The sequence below is a fragment of the Pistacia vera genome, unplaced genomic scaffold (assembly GCF_008641045.1).
Source record: "Pistacia vera cultivar Batoury unplaced genomic scaffold, PisVer_v2 Contig632, whole genome shotgun sequence".
Classification (NCBI taxonomy): domain Eukaryota; kingdom Viridiplantae; phylum Streptophyta; class Magnoliopsida; order Sapindales; family Anacardiaceae; genus Pistacia; species Pistacia vera.
The window spans coordinates 219,571-230,910 of NW_022196482.1; the positions used below are offsets into that span (position 1 = coordinate 219,571).

An 11,340-nucleotide genomic window follows, 5' to 3' on the forward strand; every position below is an offset into this window, starting at 1 on the left:
CTGTTAATTTGATATTATACAGATTTTATAATATATGTAAACAATATAATTGATACCCGAATTTTTGGGATTGAGTAATTGATCGATTTGTTTTTAATCTCCGATTTTTCCACCGCGCAAATCCGATCATTTATTTACAATCCTCCACTAGGCTAGACTGTGGCTTGATCTAGCTAATCGTCATTGACTGCTCTAGCTTACCTCGGGCTTTCATTTCCTCTTGTATGCAATTTGGATGCTTGATTGTAGTATTCGTGAGATTTAAGCTGTGATCCCCTCACTTGCCCACACCTTGATGGAGTAGGGTACTTCATCTTCTGATGGTAGATGGAAGTGACGACTTTGAAGTTCCACAGTAGTAGTCATCCAATGATACCATTGAATGTGGAGGGACAATCCACTACCAGGAATTCTGTCATCTTGGTGGCTTCAGGTATGTATCTTCGAGTTTCATCTCCTCAAAGGCTCTCTGAAATAGGATATTCACACACTCCCATTGTCCACCAACATTCTGTAGACTTCGCACTTTCCTATCTCAATAGCGATGACCAATGCAACAACATGAGGGTGATGCACTTGCCTCACATCTTTTTCAGAAAAGTTTATTTCCTCTTCTTTGCATTGTTTGTGAGGTTGCTGTTCCAGATTGAGAACATTGTAGGGCTTATATCGGGCATACCGATCTTGTATATGCCAAGAGGTCTATGCGATGTGAGTTCCCCCAATGATGGACCCAACTAAGTAGAGACCTTTACGACCTTTGCATCTTTCCCCATTGTCACGGTCTTTTTTCCTCACGGGATTGGACCGTCAACATACTACTTGAAATGAACTTTATGGATGAGGTCTTCAATTGCTTGCTTAAGAGATTGCCACTCATCGGTATGATGTCTGATGTCCCTATGGAAGCAATAATATTTCTTGTCACTCCTCTTTGACTAGGGTGCCTTCATAGGCTCTAAATCTGTTAGCAGGCTGGCTTCTTTTGAAACAGCCAGGATGTTCAGATTGATGTGTTCAATGGAGTAAAGTTGTCGCGACGAGGTAGTAGGGCATAAGCCTTATTGGGCTCAAAACATTGTTTCTTTTCGTTCCTCTGATTTTCATTTGCCTATTTGCAATCATTCCTTCTACTCTTTCCCCAGAATTCATCCCTTCGATTGGGAACGCTAGTCGAAAGCCCAAGGTCGTAGCGATTTCGAGCTGCCACAGAGTTTTTAATTCGCAGATACTTTTCTACGAGATTTTAGAAGCGAGTAAGGAAAATGTTGTCTTCCAATTACAATTTATTCCACAAATTAGTTTGGGGGTGAACTCCTGCTATAATCAGAGTTCAAATTGAATCTTTGGGTGTGTTGGCCACCTTATTCAGTTCCTTGTAGAACTTGTTAATGTAAGACTTGAGAGACTCATTCTTCTGTTGCTGTATGTTACTCAGATAGCTGAGCAGCATTGAAAACTTCCGATTTGCTTGGTAGTGTCTCAGGAATAATGAGCTCATCTGTTGCCATGTGTTGATAGACCTTGGTGGAAGTGATTTGAACCAACGTTTTGCATTGGGAGTCAAGGTCATGCCCAACAGCGACATTTCGCCAAGTTTGAGACTTGGTGAAACTCCATTGGGTAGTTAAACTCATAGAGATGATCCCGAGGGTCAGCATTCCCGTCAAATATCTTCATGTCTAGTATTCTGAATCTTGGCGATAGAGGTGCTATCGGAACCTCTGGAGATAAGGGAGAAGCCTCAACCATCAGTCCTTGCTCATTTTATTAAGCTTGAAGCTGCTCATTTTGTACATGTCTTTGCTATTTTCCTTGTTGAATGCGTGAGTGTTTGATCTCGATTTTTTAAGGGGGAGTTGCCTATTTATACTCGTTTTGCTCAAGGTAATAATTACACTTTTGCAAGTGGCCTGATGCTGTGAAGATCCCTCCTACCTTTCCATTCATTGAGAACTCAAAGAATATCCTTAAATTGAATGGGACTTGGACAGTTATGCGAACCAACTTCATTCAGATACAAATTCTTGAGTCGCTTGGATTGTTGACAGCTATATTTCTTTTGCCTTTGGAGACGTGACATATTTTGGACGTGGAATGCTTTCTCGAATTCTATTAGGGTTCTTAAAATTTTTTTATCTCTATCTTAAAATTGGTATATCGTTTTCTTTATATATGTAGCATTGTAAACAATTCAATAATTGTTTTGGACTTCCTTAAACAATTCCATAATTGTTTTGGAGTTGTAAATAATTTCATAATTATTATGAAGTTATTAAACTTCTTTAAATAACAACATTGAATTAACATTTAATCACAATTAACAATTTAACTCTTAAATTGTTTACATAATAATTTAACCCTTAAATTGTTCATAAGTTTACAATTACAACCGATTGTTAAATTCAATTTAATATAAAGAAAATTATTAATTATGAATTGGAATTCCATTTAATTCCAATCAGCAATTTAACTCTTAAATTATTCATAATAACTTTATTACCCTTGGTAGGTGCTAGCCAACCTTGGATAATCGACTCTCTTTAGCTATTTCTCCATTCTCTTTAGTTTTATGTGTGACCTCTTAGGTTCAATATGGCCTAGCCGTAGGCCCAATATCATAGTCTATTCCGATATATTTTGTCATAACTCTTTATGAATAAAACTCACACCGATTATGGTAAGCATCTAGCAATGTTCCACAACCCCTAAGTTACAATAAAAATATACTTCAACAAACCTTTTTATAATCACACGTGATGTATAATCAAATCATTCCGTTGTCTAATCCCAATTAAGAATGGATTCATAATATGTCAAAATCCTTATCTTAATTTTATATCAAATTGACAATCAATACATATGGAACGTGTCACTATGATACAACCTTTCAGGTAACATTTTATATACTCCAGCCAGAGAGTTCCTTTTTTCCAACGTATCTTGACATTTGTTTAGGAACTTGATATCAATATATACCAAGTCAACGAATCCCATATTGACTATCACTTGTCCTCACACATAAACAACACATGACCAAATTGACTTATTAACATATGATATGATTAACCTTGTGTTTATACACCATATGACCCATATACGTTTATTCAGAATTCAACCGTGACATCTCAAGTCTAAGGATTAATAATACACTAATACGATCTTATGATGCATCATTGACTACATTTTAAATATCCATGTGATTCATCATAGATGGTCATATTCGATAACCAGTTCACTAACCGCTTATTCATGCTAATGCCCTAGTGATATAACTTTTATAATCACCCACACTAATACCATCACATGATATTCTACGGAGGCATTTAGCATGCCTACTATGTAATATTAGTGCCCAATTAATATTGCCTATGTAGGGAATACTTTGATGATTTTGATATTCTAAAGATTTGTATCACCTGGATATTTCATATGTAATACATATATAGTATATAAATGAAGCAATAAACCACATGTGAAATAAGAACATTTTCCTCTATTGATAAGATAAAAATGTATATATAAAATATATACATTAACATATATATACAAAACAAATACCTTGGAACCGACGACATAATTGGTTCATAGGGCATACACTAACAGTTGTTACATGGTAGGATTTAAAATTAACAAAAACACCCCCTGGGTTTGTTAATTTAGCTAAACACTCCTACAATAAAACATTGAAAATTAACAAAAATACCCCCACCCACCCATCTATTAAATGTCGACAGCAGGCCACCACCATTGGAGAGTGGCTGAAAGTTGTCATAATAGCGCACGACCTGTTGGATCTGCTCGGTCATGCGTCGATATGACCTTTTTCGGCCAGATCCATTGTGGATTTGACCGAAAAATGCCATATTTGGCCACATTTGGTTGTCAACGACGACCATTTCTTGGCTATCGTTGACAACCAGCTACGGCTAAAGATCTGACATTTAACGGCCAGATCTTTTGTCGTAAATCTGGTCTTTTTGGGCCAGATCCACGATAGATCTTGTAGGAAAAAGTTAGATCGACGCACTACTGGCTAGATTCAACTGGTTGTGCGCCATTACACCAAATTCTGATCACCTTCCGATGGTGGTGGCCGAAATTTGGCAAATGTGGGTGGGTGGGAGGGGTGTTGTCAATTTTTAAACTTTTTTTTTTCGTTGGGGGTGTTTAGTTAAATTAACAAATTTATGAGATTTAAAAATAGTTGAATAAAATAGAATAGAATCGGATTTTTAGAATAGGAAAACAAATATGTATTTTGGGTAAGATTTCAAAAATCATACTCAAAATAGAGAAACAAACAGATATTCTCTATGTATTGAAAAGTGTGTTTTTTTTTATGTTTTTGTAAATAAAGTGTATCACAATAATTTTATTATTATTATTAATTTAAAAATAAAGTACTAATTTGATGCAAAATTAGTGGATAAATCGAAGAGTAATATAAAATAAAAGTTAATAAATGACAATGCATTATATGACTGTTAATAAATAGTAATGAGCTGACCTAAATTTGTATATAAAAGTTCGGTAAAGATTGCCTGATAAATCATTCTTACTAACTTTCTCTAACTTTCTCTCATAAATGTGACATGGCAGATTGTAAATGATCAGCTTGTAATTATTTAAATGGGTCTTATTGTTGGACAGATGAGACCCATTATGAGCTGTCACGCGTTTGTAAGAGAAAGTTAATGAGAATGATTTATGAAAGTATTGCCCATAAAAGTTTGAGTAATACTACACTCATAACCTCTTTTTACAAACTTTCTCTCACAACCTTGATATGGTAGCTTGCAATTGGTCAATCACAATTTATCAAGTAGGATCCATTGCAAGCTGACCAATTACAAACTGCCACATCAGAATTGTAATAGAAAGTTTATGAGAAGAAGTTGTAAACTTAGTATTTTTGTAAAAGTTCATGGGTAATGGGCTAATGACGACCACTATTTTTTCAAAAGGAAATGCTACATATACAAAGACTCTTACAAAGAGTCTTTATACAAAATGACGTAGCAGCTGTCACTAGTTTTACATCAATCTTCTTTTTCTTTACATAAACTAGTGGTGTAAAACCTGCTACATCACTTTGTACAAAAACTTTTTATAAGAGTCTTTGTACATGTAACATTTCTCTTTTTCAAAACTTATTTGGTTTGTGTACTATTGAAATAAGGTTTGGTTAACAAAAGTGTAGAAAACATAAAAATAAAATAAAATAATAGCAAAAAATGTCTGACTGAAAATGGTAAAGTATCGTAAAAATAATTTAAAATAAAAAATTACAAAAACCTCTTTATTAATAAATAAATAATTATTTTTATTCTTACTCTTCAAGACCCAATGACGTAACGAGTTAACGTAACAACAAGGCTATTTCTCGATTACACCTTTAGAACTGATAAACAAGTCTCAAACTCTTATAAATCTGAATAATTCATTCAATATTCTATATTTTCAAAAGAAACAAATAATATGTTTATATAAGTTAGTTACAACCAACCCTAACAAGACTCTAATTAAACAAGGAAATAAAATTTTACTTAAACAAAAAAACTATTAAAACAAGAAATCTCAACTGTTGACTAATTATATAATAAGAAAATAAAATTTAACTAAATTAAAACTTCATAAATCAACTAAACTCCTGACTAAAATAGAATATTACTTGAATTCTTAATATGAAACCTTAAATAAATAAGAAAATCAAATAAAGATAGTGACACAAAATTAAATTCTAAGTAAATCCTAATTTAACACTATTTTCCCTACATCACCCAAAAATAGAAAGAATTTCCTGTAACAAAGTGAAAAAGATAAGTTGGACATTAAATGGTATGATAAGTAACATTGAAATGTTTAATCTTATGTGCATATATTTAATTAATCTATTGTACTAGTATTTGAGTTTGAAATTAATAAAGCAAATCATTATTTAACAACACTGTAATGGAAATATTTTTTATTCGTGCAAGCAAAATAAGATAATTACACAGAGTGTTTAATGTAATTAAAATAATTATTAAAGACAAAAATATTTAAAATGAATACGGATTTCTTTTGTGGATCCTTCTCCTATATGGGGGGCCCTAGGGGTTCAGCCGGCCCTAAATCTAATGAAATATTAGCCTAAGTTTAAGGTATTTCAGAAAATAAAATAAAAACGTGATTAATGATGAAAACGATTGTAATTGGATTTAATCTCCCATGAGTAAAATTATAGTTTTACCCTTATAATATGAACTTCATTTGAAAGACGTCGTCAACTGTAAACGCACTTTTTTGACTAATTTGTCTGGGAGATTAAATAAAATATATGAGTAATTACACCCAAATCTATTTCAATAAGAAGCCTTTTGGTTCCAAATCCAATAAAAGGCCCGAATTTATTTTGTCGTAGACATCATTAGCTATTAATTGAGTAAACGACATATTCCCACCCAAGGTTTGACAAAATCCCAGGTGAGTACCACAAGTTCCATTTATTCCAGATTCTCACCCTTAAAGTAACAGTATTATGAACTTTTTAGGGTTTAGGACATGCAATTACCATAATACCCCTAACCTTAAATTAATAAATTATGTTTTAACCCCTAATTTATTAGAATTGTAAAACTTACCATTTTATTTTCAAATTATATCAAAAACACCCTTGGTCATTGCACACCCTTATCGGAAATAGCCCGATCTGGGCTGTTTCCGACGACGTCGAACGTCCTGGTCACTCCATCACCTTCCCCCTATTCCGTCGTCCAAAACCCCTCTAATTCCTGACTCATTTGCCCCTCCAATCGCTGGCACAATTAGACTTAGGGTTTTGATGTTCTTCACCGGATTCCGGTCGATTCCGGCGGTGAAAATCCAATTGGACACCACCAATGAAACCACCGTATCCAGATCTATAAAATCCCATGTCCCCAGCAGCCGTCTCATTGTCATTCGCCGGCCGAGAGTTCGTGTTCTTCGGTCATTTTTCGATGAAGCGGTGGACGGCGAACGGTGAGCTGCCGTGGCTAGAAAGGTTAGGGGTTTTGTAGGGGAGGATTGGAGGAGTCAAATGGTGGTGACAATGGTGATTTTGGGTGAAAAAATCGTCGGAAAAAGAGCGAAAAAGTTTACCGGCAGTGGTCTGCTAACGTGCGCAGGAGGACTGTTACAGGCGGTGGTCTGCTAACGTGCGTCGCCCATGTAAAATGACCAATTTACCCCTTTACCGTTATATCAAACGTTTTTCCGTCACTTTAAGGGTGAGAATCTGGAATAAATGAAACCTGTGGTACTCATTTAGGAATTCATCAAACCTTAGGTGGCAATATGTCATTTACTCCTATTAATTTAGCACTCTGGCCAAAATTAAAAAAGGCAATTAAATTTAGAATAATATTTGTATGGAGCAATGCAATAATGAGCAGACGTGATGCCACCGAACGCATAAGCAGTAAATTTAAAATTCGAAAAACGAGTGAAAAGCGACAACCTCAACGATTAAATACTCCACCAACCAACTAAACAACACCCGTCCTGTCCTAGTCCCCACCCCTCCCGTTTCTTTTGTTAACCGTTTAACCAACTCTCATTCCTAATAAATTTGACAAATTAATTAAACAAAGAAATAAAATCTACATTTTACGTTTCTTGGTGTTATCGGCTGAATTGAACAAAGTCTAACTTGATAATTTCACGTTTATATTATTTTGTTTACATTTATTCTTGGAGGGAGGGTAGATAATAATAAAAATAACAAAATCGATATTAAGTCGACTGTTGAGAAAGATAGAATTTAAATTGACATTGAACAGAAAAACATGTTATTAATGGGATGATTTATTTTCAAACACTTTTTATCTCTTTAATCCTTTTATAAATGTGAACAAATATAAATGCAGAAGATTTAAATTGACCAAATAAAACAATGTTCGTTGGTAGATAATATAATCATTACCAGAAAATATAAAAGTACCGAAACAAATAAAAACATGTTATTAATAGAATGATTTTGAGAGATATTATTATAGTAACTTATTTATGACTTCATACATAAAGGTGGTTAATTATTTATAATTCAAAAAACTTTTTTAACGTGCACTCCAAAATAAAAATAAAATCTCTCATTTAAATTACCACCGTTTCAGAAGGAAGTCCGCCCAATCTCTCTCTCTCTCTCTCTTTAATTTCATTTCTTTCTCTTTATTGCTTCTTCATGGAATCTTCCATTTAATGAAGCCATTACCGACAACCATGGAAACGCTGCCGTTTCTCACTTGATTAGCATTAGCTTTTCCTTTACGTAGCAAAAACCAGAACCAGCTATATGACAGCCTAAATCGGGAAGAGAATTAATGGGTTTTGCATCAAAAGTTTTTTTAATAATACTTTGCTTTTCTCCTTTTTAAGCAAAAAAAATAAAAAATAAAAATTTATTTTTTACTATATTTTTTATAGTCCGTTCAAATATTAAAGCCAAAATCAATTCTTTCTCTTTCCCTTTCCGTTCCTTTCTTTGAAGCAAGTGCTTACAGTAACTGCGTGAACACTTCGCTTTCTTGGGAGTTACCTTGACTTCTAGGGTTAGTTTTGTCGAAGAACTGACAATAATACAACCCAAAGAGTGCGATCCTATCGCGGGTTTTTGAATTTGAGTTTTCTCTTTTTTTTTTTTTTTTTTTTTTTTTTGAAAAAAAATGAAGCGGGGCAAATTTGAGTCGGTGTGACGTTGAGTCGACTCAGATGATTCAATTCTTGATGGGTGTTTTGTTTCTTTACATTCTCTTCATGACTTTGAAATTCCTCTTGTTTTCAGAACTGCGACCTCCGAGTCGTGAGGGGTCTATTGGGTTCTCGTAACGCTTTTGCCCAAGCATGTGCTGCTGGAGACCGAGTCAAGAGTTTACGGGCGAGTCACCCTCGAGAGGCGTTTTCTAATAGTTTTTCACGGACACCCGAGCGGATGAATGCGGGATTCAGAAAGTTTCCGGCTGTTTCTTCAACAAGCATGCTCGAAGACATTGACGGACCTAAAGACGAGTTTCCTGTTCTCCACAAGACGGCAAAACAAGCGTGGACGGTTGGTTAAAAGTTTGGAGAAGACTTGAATCAGGAGAAGCCGTTGCTCAACCGAACCCGAAACAACAAGGGCAGAGAACAAATCGGAGTCTTGTCCGCATTCGATTAGGATGTCGGGTCGGATTTTTTGAAGAGGGGCCAGCTCAGGGTGCTGCCGTGTGGATTAACACTTGTTCGCAATTACCGTATTGTGGTGCCCGCATTGGGCACATCCGGAGAATGATCCGAAGATACGATGCTAAGAAGGGGAGGAGTCTTGATGGTTCTCGCAGTTTCTGTGGAGTTGCAGGGTTTAAAAGACGGTGGATGGAGAGACCCACCGAGGATTTGGCATTTTAATCCAAGAATTGAAGGGTATTGAGTGGCAGGCCCGTGATTGAAAGAACACTGTATAGGATGCAGTGGGGTTCGGCTCATAGATGTGAAGGCTGGAAATCTAGAGCTGATGAAGAAACTAGTAAGTAATCGATTACAGTGTCTTTTTTGGTTCTTCTGGTTGTTTTTGATGCAATGGTGGGGCATGTAACTACATTTAGCTGATATTAAGTACCTAAAATATTTGAGAATGCATGAAGCTGATATTTGCTGGTATAGATACGATTTTAGGGAGATGCAGGTTTTAACTTTTTCTAAGTTATTTAGAGAGTTATGCTAAATGTTGAATCAAGTCGAAATTAAATATTGCATACAGTAAACAATATTATTTTTTTGTGTGTCATTTATCTAATTGATGAATAGAAATTGATTTGATTGTTGGAGCTAATTGTGACTCAATTTAGTAATTTGGAGGATTTGCACTAATGGTTCGAATTAGTTTGTTAATCTTTTTTTAAGGTTCTCTATTCACCATTATTTATTGCATTTTGTGAAGTTGATGACACAGGAAATGTGAGAAATGGATCGTGATGATGATGATCACTCAGAAGATCTAAGGCTGCATGGTGGTTTGACAGGCTGATGGGGCGAACAAAGAGGTGACATTGAGTGTGCAGTACCCTTTACCGAGGGCAAGTTATTTGTTCTACCATACGGCTGCTTTGAGGGCTCCATATTAATATTGATGAAATCATATTACATCTTTTCCATATCGAACTGTGAGTAACCTGTCATATTGCCTGTTTGTTGAAGCGGAACCTCTTACCAATTTACTGATAATATTGCAGGGTTTTGCTCTCGCGGATGCCACTGTATTAGCCGTGAATGGGAATGTTATGTGCATGCTATATTTTGCTGCTTCCTTACCCCACTTCTCATCCAATTTTGCTCCCCAAAAGCATCTTGGAAATGATAAATAAGTGGCGGGCACCACCTCTTCCTGATGACATGTGAGCTTTTATTGGCATCCTTCTGCTGGCAACCATTTTGCTGAGCGGATGGCTGGGAGGATTCTTGGATGCAACACAAGTTAATTAAATCTTCCAAAGTAGTGGCTCGTTTTTTGTTGCACTGGTAAGGAGGGTGGTTGTGACATTCCTTTTTGAGAAATCTTCTATTTTGTAGTGCGGTATGACTAATAATGCCTGCTATTTTTTGGTCTTCTTCTCCCAGTCATGGAAGAAGGAAGTAAACTTGGATCTAAAGAAAGAAGCAGAGTATTTTGGTGATATGTTATAGTTCCTTACTGGATGCTTATGACCTTGTTGTAGTGAAGACTGTTGCATCTGCGAAATATGGGAGTGGCGCAGTGTTCACCTTTCTTTTTCTTCCCTGAAAATAAAATAGTACATGCCCAATTTGTTTTAAACATTCAAAACTATAATTTTGCTTTTTATATGATTTATTCTGTCCAAAAGAAAGAACAATTACATTTTGCTAATGTTCATGGCTGTTACAGTTCGCACAGTTGCTGCAAAGTATATAAGAAGTGTGATGATGACACATTTGTTAGGGTGGAGGCCCGTGATCAAGGAGCAAAGAAAGTTCAATAGAGAAAAGCCTGTATATTGGGAACATCAATTACTATCACAAGCCCCTCCGTATGGAAATGGGCGGTAACATATGAGGTATCATTTTTGTAAATTCTGCAAATCCTGGGGAAACTTTCCTTACTTTCCTTTTTGCTTCATTGTCTGTGTTTTCACTTTTGTGCTCTGATTTGATTTACATGGAGTAGCTGTCTACTTTGAAATTATTCTACATTTCGTTTTTTTTTACTGCATATATTGAATTTGGTTGAGTTGTGGTAAAAAGGGAACTGAGGATCTGCTCTTTTTCCTTCTATTCATCTCTCTTTTCCAATGGGAGTCCATGCTTTTATTGACATGAATTTGG

The 11,340-nt window shown here is 35.4% G+C and overlaps 1 pseudogene; it reads left to right on the forward strand.

The window, feature by feature from the left end:
* Nucleotides 1-327: 327 nt before the first annotated feature.
* Nucleotides 328-11,072, forward strand: LOC116111380 (annotated as a pseudogene).
* The last annotated feature ends 268 nt before the right edge of the window (nt 11,073-11,340 follow it).